Source organism: Rhea pennata, chromosome 3 (genome assembly GCF_028389875.1).
Source record: "Rhea pennata isolate bPtePen1 chromosome 3, bPtePen1.pri, whole genome shotgun sequence".
Taxonomy (NCBI): domain Eukaryota; kingdom Metazoa; phylum Chordata; class Aves; order Rheiformes; family Rheidae; genus Rhea; species Rhea pennata.
In genome coordinates, this window is record NC_084665.1 from 127,253,363 (window position 1) to 127,271,618 (window position 18,256).

At 38.1% G+C, this 18,256-nt stretch overlaps 1 protein-coding gene across 2 annotated transcripts in view; it reads right to left on the reverse strand.

Annotated features, from left to right (window-relative positions):
• Positions 1-18,256, reverse strand: part of MSRA (methionine sulfoxide reductase A) — a 281,782-nt gene that overhangs the window by 153,279 nt on the left and 110,247 nt on the right. The window lies entirely within an intron of this gene.

Genomic DNA, 18,256 nt, shown 5'->3' on the forward strand with positions numbered 1-18,256 from the left:
CCAATATCAGACAGGTTAATAAGGCACAAACCATAGCTACTCTGACCTTCACTGTTATAGCAGAAGAGATCTGAGATACTCCTATTTAGATGCAATTCTGATCTTAACCAGCAGAGAGCAGGGACATACACACCTTGGTGTATTAAAGTACTCTCAAAGATGGCCTTATCCTCCGCCTCAGTATTCTTTCCCCACCCAACAGAGAGGAACTTTAACAAATAAAGCAACTTTATCCTGATGACCAACAAAACTGTAATCCAGCAAGTCCACACGAAGAAAATCCCACGACCAAAATCCTCTCTTGTAAAACTTCTTTCAAAAAACGCTGCTCTGAAAGACTATCATCCACACACTGGAAAAGAATATGTAGAACGAGCAGTGGCCAAATTTCCAGACCTTGGAGATGAGCGCCAGAATGTCCCTGTACCCGTGACACCTTTTCCTGGCAGAGCTGGGATGCCAGCTGTGCGACGCAGCCTCTGCGCGGGAGCTGCACGCCGGTGGTTCGGGAGGCAACGGCTGGCTCACCTTGGCTCTAAACCATCAGAGCTAACACTGTGAGTTGCTCCCAGAAGCAGTAGCTCACATAGATAGAAAGAGCAGTAGCTCACATAGGATTGAAGCCGGTCAACCACTGCTACAGCTCTACTTTCTTCTGCAATCTTGGGGTACAGATAATATTCTTAATGACTGTTCTGCATCAATTTGTTCTGCATTAATCATGCTCGACACTTTCTTAATGACAAGAGAAAGGTTAAAAGGAGAGGGAAGATGTGCAAGATTTATTAGGCCCAAACATAAACATACAGCTCACAGGCTTTACATCCCAGCTCCCAGAAGGACACCAACAGGAGAATATGCCATTGGAGGAAGCCTGACAGCAGCTGTTTAGATTTGGGGAACCATGTTTCCTGCCTCCTATAAAAAGCAAATACTTAAATACTAATTCACATGCATTTAGCTCCTTTCATCCAAAAACATCAAAGCATTTTGCACACAATAATTAAGCCTCACATGAACTATAATTTATGAATTTTTACTTGAAGTACTCCACAACTGAGGTATGAGTGATCCCAAAGCAAAGAATCACTTTCAGAAACGTTCAAGAATTCCAACTAACAGGTCTTTGTTTAAAATACTTCTTCCTAAAGCTGCAACTGCTATGTGATAGAAACAGTGCTTGATAAAAGTATGTGTTTTCTAACTCTTTCCTTCCTGTATTTTGGCCGATTTATATTCTGCAGTAAAACTTTGTCTGGATAAAATGTTGCAACTTTCATCGTACTCATCTTTTGCCAGTAGAATATAGCTGCAATATAATAATATGAAAAATTTAAAACAAAATAAAGAACTATCTCCAAAAAATACAGAAAATACATCTGAACTTTGCTTTGAAATGTTGAGCCAAATATACAAACCAGTTATCAGTCCTTGATTGCATTACATTTAGACAGGTCCAAAACTGGTAAAAATGGGATGAAAAGAAGGCTTCAGAAGTTCAAAACTGAATGAAGACTGAAAAGATCTTCCCTCTAAGGCTTCTTTCTATCAGTAGTAGCATTCCTATTTCCGACAGCATGGAAATAATGGCATATAAAAGCCTTTGTCATGGAACTGAGTTCCATCATTTTGGGTTCTGGGTGCGGGGCACAAGTGCAGAACGAAATAGCAGCCTCCCAGAAAGTTTAGTTCTCTACTCATGGGGCCATTTGGATTGGTACATTCCATAACTATGAAAGAAAACTGGTACAAAGTGTACAATTTAGGAATTGGAAACCAATAAACACCTGTTTTCTTTAGTGGTTGGGGATTTTGGAATATGCTGAGTGGATGTTCACTTCCCTGGGAATAATGCAGCATCATTGCCAACAAAGGTGGAAGTTTAACAACCAAATCACATATAAAAAAATATTGCACTAAAAATGGGTATGACTTGCAGAAAAGAAGTGCCATTCACGAAGTAAGAGCACACACACACAAAGTTAAGCCTTAAATCCAAAATATATGGATTAAAAATGTACACTTTTCATGTCATTTCATTTCATGATTAAAGAGCAGTCCTAAGAAGTACTGTAGGCACCTGATGTTTCTTGACCACACAGATGATGACTGAAGTATCCCAAGGACACAGAAAGGAATTTGTGACAGGAAAAAAGAATACTAGGGTTTATGGCCAAAATTCTGCCTCCTTTAACTTTTTACTTGTTTTAATTTTTCTTACAAAATAAATAATTGGATCAATAAAAATGTGATGTGTATGAATAAAAGCAGCATGAGCTCTTTGCCCAGCTCTTTGTGTCCAAAAATGAAACCTATTCTTAAATCTGAATTAACACAACAGAATTTCCAAAGATACAGTTAATAAAGAATAAATTATGCCAGCTTGTACACAGATAAATTCAATCCAACCACTTTTCTATTTCACAACCTTATCCTTCCAAGAGGGGACAAGTTCCTTAATATATCACCTTTCAAACGTCTGTTAGGGATAAAAAGAACCTCTGGTACAACAACATGTGAAAGGGGTTGAAAAAGAGCTACATGGTCCTATCATCAAACTGATTATTTGCTTCATTGCAAGGCATCACATTTTTATTTTCAGTTATTGATTTGAAGCTTTCAAATCATTTTGTGATCTTCCTTTGCTCTAAGCGTTCCAACACTTCGCACCAGAGATTCATTTTAGATCATCCTCGGTCATTTGACACACTTTACTGCTCCGCTACTCAAGCAGAACATGATGTACACATAAAAGAAGAGATGTCATCAAGGCTGTGTAATCCATTTGATTCTCTCAAAACTGCATCTTTCATATAAATTCATCTCTGCAATAACAGCGCTGCCTTACCCTTGCTTTGTGAAAATCTCTGTAATCTATTGGCAACCTTTAGGGAGCTTGAAATAAACAGAAGCAAAACAAAATCCATTCTACTATTATAAAAGCAAAGCACCACAGACGTTTTGTTATGGGCAAAATAGGAATCACATTTAGGGCTATGATGCAGAAAATAATAAATTGTTTACAAAGTTAGTTTGCTGCAAAGAATAGAAATCTTGTCTTTTTTTCCCCTTTTTTTGATAACTATCGCTAAGTTAAATTAACTGCCATAGACACATGTAGAAAAAGAAATCTCATATTACTTATTTTATTTATAACCTTACATTTTAAACAACAATAGAAAGCTGTAGGCACCCTGACAATTATTTAAACTTACAATCTATAATTGCTCAGGAGCAAAAAATAATTACATTCAAATAACAAGCCGATGCAACAAACAGCCCCTTAGTCCTCCTGCGTTCCCCCGCTCTACAGAAACATTCTCTTAACCCATTTCCAATAAAAGCCCTAACTAATAAATGTCTTCTGAGTGTGCCTAGAAGGTCATTAAAATTAATCTAGTTTGGACCAAAGTTGTCCTTAATGGAAATACAGAATTTTCAAGAGTTATTTTCTCATCTGTTAGTAGCCAATAAAATTTTGGTATGTTCTCACTTGCAAAGGAGAACTCTCTCCTATCCACCCCTAAAAAGACAATTACTCAAAAAAAATACCAGAAAAAATTGTTACAGAAAAACTAATCCATATCCAGAGGAATGGATAGGGGCCAAATAGATACGTCATTACTCATTTACCATTTATGCAGTGTTTGACGCCTGCTCATTCCCCCAAAACATGGTATGTCACCGTTGAAAACAAAGTAACTATAATAAAGGTTTCTGCAGAGTGTCTGTGCTGCAGTGGTGGCTCGGCACGGGAAGAACCATTATGCACAGTGAGGTCCATGACCTTCACATGGCTTTCTTAGACATCTTTTAAATGCCCTATACCCTCTGGATGTGCTTAGCAGAATATTTAGTTACAGGGCACAATGAGGCACACAGACACATGCACCTTGGTGCTACTAATAGAGCTGCTGGCAGCACTAAGGGCTATAGTTGCATGCTCCTGCTTAAATACATAGCCCGTGTAATCTCGATGGTGGCTTTTGGGAGAGCCTCATAACGTGATACAGATATATGTTAAAGAAGCAGCAGGATAGCTGCATGGCAGCCACCTGTGGTGGCAATCCCCCCCCCCCCAACAAGAAATTGGATGCAGCCATTGCATCGCACCTCTTTGAATAAACAGTGACTTTTGCATGCAGCAGAATCTTATTTTTTCTTTGCAGGTTTCAAATCGACAATTATTAAAATAAACAAAAGCAGCATTCCCTCTACGCTCAAATCCAAATCAAATTGCTGCAAATCACTACCGTACCTGTGTTCTGCTGTCCGGCAAGTCCAGCTGTAGCGAGTAAAGCATATGATTAGACATCGGAGGTATCTGAACTGCAATCATTAGTCCTGCTGCCCATTATACAGGCTGACCTAGGAATTGTGCTCTGCACCCTGCTCTGCCAGGGAAACAGAACGGCTCCGCAGAAGACAGGATGCCTTGGTTCATGTGGTCCGACAGAGACTAATCTTCACCTTTTTTATCCTGTTCATTATTTTCAAGACCATTATCCGGCATCCCTGTAAACTGACGTACCTGCTCTTTTGAATTGCCTCAGACATAAATAATTATACCTCCAATCATCTTTGTGTTTTTTTCTAATGCTTTGGCTTGGAATGGGTTTCTCCCCCCCCCCCCAAAGGGAAACAAGGCACCGTAGAACCTCACACCATTTTCACAGGTTTCAGAGCAGACAGAAGGAGCCTATGTTTTGGGGACAAGGTCTAGCAGAGGTCAAGACTGTCCGAACTGCCAGCACTACGTCTCTGTTGTTACATATTTTGGAGCAATGCAATAGCTGTGATACCTCGTAGACAAGCCCGAGATGGAACAGGATGGCTACTAAAATGGATGGTAAACTAGCTTAAATAAACTGTGGGCAGTGATATCTACGAACGTATTTTTGAACAACTCCAGTTATCCAATTAGGCTTGGATAACCTAGGTACCACAGCCACAGAGACAGGACTGTGTTGCCCCATGGAGGAGGCAACAACGCTTCCCTCCGGGCTGTGGCTGCAGCCCACCTGGCTTCCATGCGCGGAGGCGCAGGAAGCTCCGACATCCCAGCCAAGCTAGATGTGCATCCTGCAAGAGCCACCGCCTATTTCGGCAGCCTTCACTGTGCAATCACCCATTTTGCCTCCCTGGGGGAAAAAATGAAAGACGGTATTTTTGTTGTTGCTGTTGTTGCTTTGATACACACCTTCAAGAAGGTTATGTGCCATTACCAGAAGGTGCATCAAGTCTGGGAAATCTTGCCTTGATTTACTGTCCAGCCAAAAAAGCCTCACATGCATCTTTCACTTATTATTTCTCATTACAAATCTTTCTCAACAGGGAATAATGACATCTGAGGCTTGTATTTGCATGGTTTTCAACATTGTCCTCAACAACGGCACCCATATGTTCAAAACAGCACATAGGTTCCAGCTATGTGGCTCCCAACAGCTTTAATTAATTAATTAATAAGAAAGAAAAGCAGTTAAAGATGATGCGATATAGTAGGGATAGCATACATATGTGATATATATGATATACTGAATACAGTGTATTACACAGGAAGGATCCATCTCACCCAGTACCCTATGTCCAACAGTAGACAACCACAGGCACTTCGGGAAGAGTAAGGAAAGAGCAAACACTCACAGTACTTGTCCTGACTACTGTCCCAGTTTCTGGGCTGAGCCTGATACGGTTTGTTTAATGAATAACTCTCGGTGGATCTCTCTTCCAACTATTCCTCCTGGCTCCATTTCAAACTGAGAAACCTTTTGCATGCAGAAAATCCTTTGGCAAGGAAATCCAGAGTCTTTTATTTGATTCCAGCCCTTCCATTTTATTTTGAAATTGGCTCCTACTTGCTTCATTTGACAACCCCTACTCCTCATACCGGAAGATTTTCTGCATAATCAGTTCCCTTTTCAATTCCCCATACTTATCATCATTTTGTAGATCTCTCATATCTCCGTAAGTCATCTTTTTCACACTGAATACTCCTAGCATACCCAGTTGTTCCTTGTACAGATGTTTCTCCATAATTGTGATCATCCTTTTTGCCCAGTTCTGAACCTCTTTGAGTTCTGCTATATCATCTCCTGTGAGATATATACACATGAGAAATGCATACAATATTCACCGTGTGGGGAAACAATGAATTTATACACTGGCATAGTACTGATTTCTGTTACGTTCTCTTCTCCTTCCCTATTTCATATTCCAGCAATTGGCATTGACAGGGAGAAGAGCTCCCATTTTAGGTTTTAGTTAAAATATTTATATTACCCTCCTAAAACTATACACAAGAAGAGAGTTTGGGGCCAAATACAACTGATGGAGCCATCAGCATAGTGCCTTAGACTCACTGCAGATTGCAGCCAGACAGAACGCAACTGGGTGAGGTTCAGAAGACTCATATAGCCTCAGGTTACAAACGATGGCGCAGTTGTGCAAGATCCAGCACAGGCTCCAAAACATCTCGTATCAACAAATTACCTTGAATTTTTGAGAGATTATTTGCATAGAGTCAGTAAGACTGTTAAAGCAATAACACTGCCTCAAGATACAAACCCTTTTGCTTTACTGTTGGGTTTGATCTACAGCATGGTAAAGCATAAATAACATAGTCTGGAACAAACAGGTGGAGATGATCGAGATTACTTTTAAAATACATTAACATTAATTCAAGACTTCAAAAAAGTCTATTGTAAACACACCTTATAAAGATACAATTTCCAGCCTTGTCACATACACCAAGGAATTAGTGCCCTACTCAAAAGTCTGTTGATGAAAGCAAAAAAAGAAAAAAAAAAGAAAGGAAAAAGGAAAGAAAGGAGGATAAAGAAGATATTCGTCAGCAAATTCATATGAAAAGTTTCCAGTTATATGCAGTCTCCTTTGCACACTACTAGAACAAGTAAAGCTCTGGAAAATTCATGAATTCCTGAAGAATATTAAGTTATTAATTATTAAATTAAGAAAATCTAGCATGCAGGTTTAATGCTAAATTCTCACTCTGTTGTCAGCTCCGGTTGGCTGTGTATGTCTGTAGCACATTCATAGCCTGGCCTCACTTATCCATGTATCACTGCTGTTCCTTATTTTCAGGATATTCCACAGTAAGAGGTCTAGGAATTTTAAAGGGAACTTGAAGCTCTGAAATAGAAAGCATGATCAATAACGTGTTCCTCCATTTAGTGTGGAAAACACATTTCAACTATGGTACTGACATAATTTCTGATGTGTGAATGTGTGCATATACACTTTTAATTTCAGGTTTCGTTCCAAATCTGTGTCAGCCCGTTAAGTGTGGTGTTAGTAGAGTATAAGGCAAAGGGTATGGACTGCATGCGTTGTTGGGGCATGATGTGAGAACACTGAAAGACATTTGATGATACAGGACCCATTAGGAGAGTGCTGGGGGGACAGCAGTGGACTAAGGCAGTGAAATCTAGCTGTGCTTCACAGTGTGACTCAAAAGGAGCGGTGCCCAGAACGAGCTACTCCCAGAACCACGCACAGCATTAATCTTAGCAGCAACAGGTTGGTTCTCTCCAAAAGACAACCTTGGAACAAACTAGCATACACATATCAAGGATGAACAAAAAAGAACCCAGGCACGAATTTCTGTAGTAGTGTAGAGATAAGCGTTGCTAACCATTGCCAAGCAGCACGCTCCACAATGGTTTGAAGAGGGGGCTTGCGTTAGCTACCAAAACCTACAAACACTCATTCTTCATCCGTAAAACACACCCAGATCTTTAATGCAGCAGCCCAATAAAATGATCTTGGTTTCACTGGTTATCACGAAGCAAAGGAATTGATCCTGTCTTTATCTGCCTCAAAGGATGAACAGCTTCACAGTTGATGAGTCTGCGTATAACCATCCTGATGCCTAAACCACTAATTCTGCCACTGAGTTCCTCTCATCTTGCTGTGCAGTTGGACTATATATAGGTACTGTCAAAGGTTTGTCTGGAGCCTTGAGCTGCATTGAGCTAGTACAAGTAAGACACAAAAGATGGTGCTAATATATAAAAAAAGTGATACGGTTGACAACAACATCCAACCACATCACACTTTCCATCTCAGAATAACGAGTCAATAAAAGTTCGATGACCATTAGCCCGAGTTTGCAGTGAGGCTCCATCCTATACCTCTGGATTCAAAGAAAGACATCTCACCCTTTCGACAACTAATGCACCTTTATATTTTGTACCTAATTACATATACGTTACAGCATTTCATTCAAGTTACATCCTTTTTACTTGAATGCGTGACTGCTACTACATAATTCATAACATGATTCTCAATAATTTTCAGTCAAGGTTCAAGCAAAAATGTGTCACACTAAGATTATATTATTTATGAGCATAATGTTGGATTTAAGCCAATGATACACCAATAAATTTTATCTCAAAGCCTGACATATTGCATGCTGTTTTCCCTGGCTCACAAACAAATAACTACGGCTGTTTCAAAATTACTTACAGTTCAACTCAAATCACATTTTTTTTCTGATTAGTGCTTATCTTCTGTGAAAAACTGATCATATTATTTCTTTCTTTTAGATATTGAGGTGTATTTTTTAGTACTCCTCTGAAGTCCGACCTGCATGGCGAGAAAAGCAAGGTGATATCTTTGAACAAAAATCTTGAACAAAATTCTGCCTAAACCTCCTAAAGGGTGGAGTTTTCACTCTCTCCAAAAGACAAAGGACTTTTGTTTGTGGTCTAGAATAAGCAGAGAGCTCATACTGGTGAATACAGCCTGGAAGTAGTCTTAATAATGTGGATATTACCCTAAATACAAGGCTAAATAAAATATCTGGCATATACCAGGACATAAATGGTTCTGTGAGGAATACGCAAGCATTTAGAGGCGATTCTTCTCACCTAACCTCACTTTAAATATAGGCCTCTAGGGTGTGCTTAGCATGCAGGCTTAAATAATGACATTTGGGTCTCTATAAACAGGTGTTTTCAGGTGACAAAAGGTGTCTAAGCTCCCATTATAGTCAGTGGGGATCCAGGGCTCAGTTCAGATGCCTAAATAAAGGTATCTCCTGTCATCTGAGATGTCTGAAGGAGCTTGCATAGGACTGGCATAGAAGTGATAAATGTGAAAAAAGACACACTTGTGTCCTTGGAGATCAAAGACAATCAAGATATAACAAATGTCGCTTTAAATCAAAGTCTGGGCAGCTGAATCTTTCTCTGCTATCAAGCTTTCCCTTAGCTGTAATAGGAGATTAGACACCTAGCTCATATGTAGGTACTTACATGTTACACATAAATGTAGATGTCTTACCCTGTACATTAAATCCTTAAACATAAGGGATACATATAGTTGTATCTAGTATCATTTGGGATGTCCCAGTCCCACCTGCCTTTCACTTGCTAGTTCAGAAGAGCGTGGGTCTCTCATAAGGCTTGTATCATCACTGCCAACTCCATATGGACATCCCAAATGCTCTAAGACACTTTAAAAGGCGTTGAACACCTATATTTATGCAAATGAATCAATTTGCCCTAATCTAAGCTAATTTTTCTTCATCAGTGAGGAGAACTAGGCACCTATTCAGGGTGTTTCATTCCTTTTTAAGTGAGCTGTTATGAACTGGCCTCCAAAAGTGTCTCTATTGACTAGGAAGAAATTTTTGAAAACCACCTTACAGGCCTAAAATTTATTAATTTCAGCCTGATGGCTTGAAAGGAGCAATGAAATCGATATAAAGATTCGGGTTGACCCCCCCCACCCCCACCCCGAGCTTCAGGAGCATTTCTGAGCAAGTAAGAGTAACTGAAGATTTTTTAATCTCAGATTTTAAGCAAAACATCTAAAGACACAGTTTTTGAGATCATCAGCTTCATTTTATGAAAAAAAATCCTGAAAATCACATCCTAAATTATCTTCAATTAAATAACCCAATATTAAGTAATATATATATATTTAATGTAGGATCCTAATTTCTGTGTCTCACATACCCAATTCCAGAATTGTCAATCTGTGACAACAGTGTTGTGAAGATATAGCCATTAAGACCTGCAAGGTGCACTGATAATACTTTGTGAACGTCAAAGAATGTCTGAATTTGTCAAAACCAACAGAATTTTATTCTTTCAAAAAGCTCTTTATATTTTTTCCTCCACTGTTGTAACTACTGACAATTAGCATCACATTTTTCATGGCTGAACAGAATACAACATCACCGTCTTCTATGCTTTTTATTAAGTCTTCATGCCGTGCGCGTTAGGAACAGGAATCTAAGGACAAATTCTGATGGTAAATGTGTTTGTGTGTATAACCAAGCCTATAAACAGACACACACATTTATCTCCCACAAAGCAGCATAAATCTGATGAGGGCAGCTTCTAGTCATTAACAGGATAATTTACTTCTATTGCAAACTTAAACCAGCTCGGATCGATGCCAAGCATATGTTCATCCCAGTCACTGATATATCCCTATTTATCATTGGCAAGAAATTTCCTTCTCCGCAAGGCTTTTGCATCACTAGGTGCTCTGTGCTAGCTTTTTGCATAGAAGATGGAGACAATTTCTGCCACTGGGTATCACTTTGTCCCATCCCCAAAACCATGCAAATCAGTTATGCATCTTCTACTCCTTTCAGTGGAAGAGTCCCCAAAACATAATTAGATGGTTGTTTTAAGGTGGGTAATATTGACTGAAAAGCTGCAATCTGGTTTCAATTTAAAAAACTCAAGATCTGTGCTAATGTGCAATAAACATTGTAAGTGGAAAATCACACAAAGCCAAACTCTTCGTTACATCTTTCTCTTTCAAGAAACCTAAACATAAACCATAACATAAACAAGTCCCTGATGGAGAAGGACAGATATTGTATTCGAAGGCCACATTACTTTTGTTTTCAGAAGGAAAAAGAAAAAGATGTGTGGATCTTTTGAAATAAAAGAATGTTATGAAGGGTTCTGCTGATCAAGGACAGCTTTCACTTTGCATTAGGGATATTTTATTGCCCCTTATTAGTACTTATACATGTCAGGAAATGTCCTTGGTACAGACTAAGCAGACTGTAGCATTTTGTATTTATCTGGGTCTGTCTCAGCCGGTGCTCTGCAATTTGCTACTTACTTACACTACTACAAACTCATCATACAATGCTATCAAATCAGAAGACCAGCATTAACACATAATGCCTCTGACATGCTGTAGCACAAGAGAAATTGAATATTAAGATTTTTAATTTTAAAAGGAGACTTCTAACCTGTCCTGGAGTTAAATTCATTCCTGTGTTTATTAACTTATTTTGTAACAGGCTTACAGGAAAATTTTCAAAGCTGGGCTTCCCTTGTTAGACTCCTAAATCTTCATTTTTATGTAAAAAGAATAAGCAGTCTCATCTGGAAGACTTCTTCAAAAGTATAGTGGGATCTGACCATTTCCAATCTTTAAGATACTTTCATTTAAATCTATAAACAAAGATTTAGGAGACAATATACAGCTTTAGAATGTGTCTTTTTGGCTTAAAACTTGCTTCTAGAAGATCAAGGAGAGTCCAGCTTGCCTACCTATTCCATCAGTAAAATTCCCACTAGAAGAACACAGCCTGAGCTATATGGTAAGTCTGATGGTTTGGAGAGCCTGTCAATAGGGCTTATGGGATTGTTTTGAGGATAAACCATGGTAAACTAAGCTTGTAAACTATTAAAACTAACACTAACTATCTATACAATAAACAAAGAATACTCCCTGGCAATTGCTTCCCAGCTGTCATATCACTTGAAGGTTTGACCAGTAGATCAGAGGCATCAGACTTTGGGCAAGATTATAAGGATTAGGCGGTTCAAGCGCCGGTGGAAACAAGTAGGAAGCAGGACTAGATAGTGGAGGAGGGGAAGCAGACTGTGTTTCAAATCTCAGAAAGAGGCACAATAAAGACACTGGCCATAAATCAGTATTAAAAAAAAAAGGGGGGGGGGATAAAAAAAAGGGAAAATGTGAAATAAGAATATATTTCTTCAATAAACACACTGCAAAGGTAAGAATAGGAGCATAATTTACTTTGGGGACACACCAGCATTCCCTTAGGCAATCTCTTTCTCATGCAATGTCTTCAACTTTTTTTTTTCCCTCATTCCAGAACTGCAGAAAGTTAAGTCTCCATGTTTACACCACCTCGTGAACACAGGGCAACTTCAACACTCCAGTGCTTTACAGATCCACCCAAGCAGTACACTTCCTTCACTTTTCCAAGATGCTGAAAGAGAATTAGCATGAGACACACAAATCCCTTCTTGAAGATGTTCCCTCTGGCTCTCAGGACTTCTACAACGTGATCCTTGTAACATCTGGTAATGTTGCTGTAGAAGTTTCTCCTACAATCTGGGTCACAGCACACACACCTGTTTCAACATCGTGAAGTCTTATATTCTTTCAGACAGAGATAAAATACCTTTTGACATGTAATATGGTTTAAAGTTTCCTTCCTTTTCTTTGAGTAAAGAACACAGAAAAATTGTTTGATTTTTTTTAAAAAAAAATCTACAAAAAAGGTATTTTCTCTTGGTGGCCAGACTTTGTTTCCTGTAATTTCCTTCTCCCAGTGAAATGAACAGAGGTCATGACAAAAATATAGTAATTGAAAACTGCATTGTAAAAAAGTACAATAAGCTTATTCCTTTTGTTCATCAAGATTTCCCAAAGATCAATCAGATCTAGAGACCTTTGTAAAAGGTAAACACATGGACAATAAGATCACTGACTTGTGAACCAAGGTATTTCTAAAAAGAAAGAGCTTGGGCTCTAATATATGAATTAATTGACTTGTTTTGGTAAATCAAATGTGAATTGGCCTTCACATTTGTTCTGAAGATTATTTAATTCTGTCAACGTAGTATACAAATACTTTAAATAATGTTCTGAAGTCCACTCTTCCGTGACAATAAAAAGAACTTTCTTCCTATCTTTATGTTCATAGATGAGAGTTAAGGAAAGTGTTGGTAAATGGATCACCTGACTAAAAGAGATCTGAAATGCTTCTGGATACAAGCTTAGGGAAAATCCTCTCTGCAAAATTCTGCACATGGTAAACTTCACGTGAAAACTTGAACTTTGTCTGCTCTCTTCGCTGTGGTTAGAAACTGGAAAAAACTGTTCTTGCACATGAGTATGACAAATAGCTAATCACTGGTTTCGAGTAGATCCATTAAGTCTCAAGACCTGCTACTCAGAAAATTCTGATAGTCTTTTTAAAAATCTCGTGATTATGGGACCATGTAATGACTTAGACTGGAGAATGCTGTGGAACAGTTGCCAAATACATCTTCAGAGTTTTAATTAGGAGTCTTGCGACTTTCAGCTAAAGGAGGTAGCCAAAACATTCTGTACAAACGTCTAAAGAGAAGGAATGCATCACTAAGAAACCTAATTGGAAATGATTTTCCTTTAGTTGACAAGTTACACTGACTGAGCCTTTCTTAGCAAGGGTTGAACCATCCAAGAGCAGACCTCTTCTTAGAAACTTAGCTTTACAGTGGTCTGAACCTCATTCTCGTACAGGTCCTGGGACACTGCACTGCACAGGAACGGGCACAGCAGAGGCAGCTGAACAGGTTGCATGCAAAGACTGAGAAACCAGGACTTCCCTGGTTATGCTGGGGCTAACTGGACAATCTCGGTGTGATCCTGCTTTAGCTTTTAAACGACTTACAGAAGCAGCAGAAATTGTGGGAATGCATCAGCTATCTCAATAGGACATAATAACCCAGGCAAAATACAACAATAATACTGCTCTACAGAATTACTGGAACATGTTGTTGTCTAATAAGTGCAGAGCATAAGGCGAAGAAGCTTGGATCCATCTGCCAATTCAGAAATGTCTCTAATTAGCTCTTATCAGTTACCTAACATTCTACTTCTGGCTATATTTTGTTTACATGAAGAAATCAATTATCCCATTACTAGCCAGTATATGTCAAGCAAATATAACATAATACAGTCCTATATTTTAAAAGTGTAATAATTAGAAATATGAACTATTGCCAGATTTTACTGAAGTAAATAAGAGCCCTTCTATGAATGCACTGTACACACAATGCTTCTCTTAGAGGAACAGCCTAGGATATAAAGTACAGGGAATATATTGGTACTCTGTGAAAAACTGGAGTCTTGCAATAGCGGCAGCTACTTAAGAAAAATATACACTTAAAAACCAGAAACTTTGACCAAAAGTATTTCTGAGTATAATGCATTTACATACACACACAAAACATATAATTCCAATGTCATCGATGGAACTATTCATTCATTTTAATTTGTAAGTGTTCTGCAGATTTGAAGCATTTACTTAACCTTTTTTGCATTTATATCCTAAAGTTGATTTCAGACCCTAAAATACCTCTTTTCAACACATTATCAGCCTTTTAATGTAATTTCAATTTTTCTCTTTTGGTTTATTTTTTGGTCAAAATCGGTCAATATAGGCAAAATATTTTAAATTGAAAAGGTCTATGACCATAAAAGCTACAAGAAAACTTTCTGGACAGGCATTTATTAAATTAGTTCTACTTTTCTAGCTGTAACACAAACATATGACACCTAGTGTTTCACCTGTTTAAGTATCTCCAGTGAGACCATGGGCAGTGTCTATCTAAGCGTAGATGAAAACTAGATTAACAGGTAATTGGATTCTTAGTATTAAAATATTCTCCATTAAAACCCTCAAAATCTACCCTTCCATGGTGGTAGGAACAAGGAAGCATTTCTACATTCTAACGAACAACAAGTATATTTCAGGCAGCTGAACGCTAAACAGACAAATAGACAATCTCTGCATCATTTAATTAGCCTGTTGAAAGCTGTGAGTTTCTCTTATAAATGATAAAGCTGCAGGAACAATTACCATGTAATTCACCCTGTAGCTTGATCAAAACAAGAAGTTATATCATAAAGTAAATAACGTAGCATTGGTAAGAGCATCTCTAAGGAGGTTTTGCAGAACCTAGAGCTAAATAATGCAATCTAACTGTACTTTGCAAGCAGGTAAAAGGATGACTGTTTACATCCCAGCATTACATTTTACGCTGTTATTCTTAATGGTGAATTTAATAGTATCCAGCCACTAGGAATATGCACTGCAAGTAGGTTATATCTACAAAATCACAAGGTTATTTACCATGTTTTAGCTTTTGTAGATATCATTAAGGGAGAGGGATTACTCCTTAGCAACTACTGCTCTTTGAGACTTGTCCCTGTGCTATCACAATTACAGGATTAAAGGATGTTGCCGGAGAAGAGGTTTAAGAAGCACTTTCTCGCTAAGGTGGTATCAGAGATGCTACTTTTATAAATGACCAGTTCAGTTTCTTCTCCCTAGTTTATGGAGTCTAAAATACAAAGAACTTGCAGTTAGCAGCAGTACACACCGACAGGATGAGTGACAATATGAGGAGAAGAATTACTAACAGATAATCTTTTTCTTCTTTGAGTGCTTCCATTCATTCCCGTTCACATGGGTCCAGCAAATGCTTACGCCCTTGGAGGTAGCAAAAACGAACTGTAGCACCATTTTTCTATACCACATATCAGAATGTGATGCCAACGCCAACAAATGACAACAATTATCATCAGAGTCATGTTTGTATACTATTATATTTCAGGTCTAATAGTAAACCTAAGAACATGTAGGTTTTCCATTTATTCACAGCACAGATGGCAACAGCATGAGTTTTCACCACCTATCCCAACATTTGCAATCACACTCTTATGGAAAAATCTAGGGCAATTTAAAAACGATGAAAGTTATCGGGCTTGATAGGAACATAACAGTTCTTAAGGAATGATTCAAAGTAGGCTGCTTAACAAGATTTTGCTCTCCGTGAAATTCTGTGTGTAGGATGCTACTTCCTATGAAATTTTACAAATTACTTATAATCAATAGAGATAAAACCAAGAGAAAAACCCGCATCAACACCCACTGGATACAAAATTGATCTAACCTTCAAACAGGAAATAAATTAGGAGTTTTTTAAAAAACTGAACAGTGAAGACTATCAGACTACGTCAGAACTGCTTGACCCTGCCTGCATTAAGAAATTCAAAGAAGCCTTATATCCATCTTAACCTTAGAACTCAAGAAAAAACATAAAATTGTATCTTCCATCAGCTCCACAGAAACTATCCAACACAGTCTCCCATTCCACCACTCCAAGAATTTTTTAGATGTTCCCAGAATCCACAGACAAGGGAATACTGGCAGGAAGATGATACTCAATTAGAGGTACTCTAAAGAGAACCTGAAGAAGTCATTGTGGTAATTGACTGGTGACATTCCATGTATCTAATAAGGGGACCTTATGAAATATCCTCCAGGATTAAAAAACTCCTTTCATCCCCATATCCACAAGTGTGAAATGTGGACAAGCCCTTATGGGAGAAGCTCCCATATCAGAACTGAAAAAGAGCTTAAATGCCCAAATGATTTGACCATTTTTTCTAACTATAGTAGTTACACTACCACAAACTGTTTCGCTTCTTAAACCATGGTATCTACAGAAATGTTAGCACCACAGGAAAGTTAATTTTTACTATGATTTGTTACAATAATTAAGTGGAAAAAAAACACTTTTTGAGTAATAAATTAGTGCCCACGGCTAACTTAGCCCTTTGCATTCTACACAGAATTGCTAAATATTTCAGATGTGAATACAGGTCTATTTGAAAACAGATTAAGATAAACAGTTTATTCCAGACAGATAAGTAAAATGTTCTTATATAACAACTTTCAGACACTGTTCAGGTTTTTGAAATATTTATGTTACATCTTTTCTTTCTAAACTAGACCAGATCATTGTTGCTGAGCGCAATGACTGAGAAAACGCTATATTGACATAAGCTACTTTCTCCTGTAAAATATAGATTCATAACCTTTAATGTCAGTAGGGATGATTAGATTATCTAATATGATCTACTGTATCATGTAGGGAAGATAATTTCTACTACTTTTCCCTTCATAGAGATCAATAACGTGTCTTCTACTGACACACAACCTCAGGAAGCATCTAGGGTGACTAAGGTGCCTGACACAAGCGTATTTCTCCGCAAGTGGATTTCTGAGACATCCACACTGTAAAACTGTAGGAGATCTCCATCCCTCTGGTTCAACAGCAGGTTCAGTCTGGGGAGCCTAGGACACCTGAAACCTATGGTCAGGTACCCAACTAACTCTCCCAAACCATATCTGGAGACATGATAAGTAGATAGTCTTGGTTCCCTTCATAGTTTCAGTGGATGGCTTTTTTGCTGCTGTTGTTAATTAACTCTAATTACTCAGTGGGTTGTGAAATGTATGCAATATTTTAGTACCTGTGTCAGAAACACTGCGTAACAGGTGTGTAAAATTGTCCACTAACATCTACACGCTCTATCCCTGATTATATACCTGAAGGCTGTATTTATTGTTTTTGTGACATATTATGGGGGCATTGCTCCTCAGAATCACTGCTTTCCAGGGTGCATCCTCCATTTTTATATGTACTCTTCATTCTTTGCTGTAACACATATAGCCTTGCAGGTGCCAATATTTATATGTATTTTATTAGAATGGTCCCAGCTCAAAAAGTGAAGGCTCCTTTATATGCCTGACTTGTGCTTATTATGAGTTACAACTCCCCCAGTCTAGGTGACACAGCAGATGTATCAAGTACCGATTTTATATTTATTCCTAGATCACAGATAAAGGTTTAATTGGATATAATAAATTTCCTAAGACATTTTTGTACCATCCGATAGAAGTTTATTGGGAATTATATCCTTTCTAAATAATTCAATATTATGGTTCAAAATGGGTCTAGGAAATTTTTTGTTCTCTGTAACAATAAGTTTTAAGAGTAATTGTCATAAGAATCTGCTTTTTTCTTTCCTATTCAATTCCATAGGCTTGCCCTTAAGGACTAAGAGTAGCACATTCTGTAATGAGAGCTCTAAATCTAACTATTTCCAGATTTGGGTAAAGTCCATATGTCAGTAAAAGGCTGATGATTCCAAAATATCTTAGGAAGTCTACTTCTTCTAGAAGTAACTCTTTATCTCTCCAGAGAAATACTATTTTGAAGTTTTACAGAAGGGTTCAAAGAATGACATTTTCACAGAAAATATTACAAATACAATAAAAAACAACGTTTCACATTTAACCATCCAGCTTTCCAGCTCGGCTGTCAGGAAGCCTATGGGATTAGCTACAAAGTGCACAACAGCAGATTTGGTTGGGGGGCATGGAGGT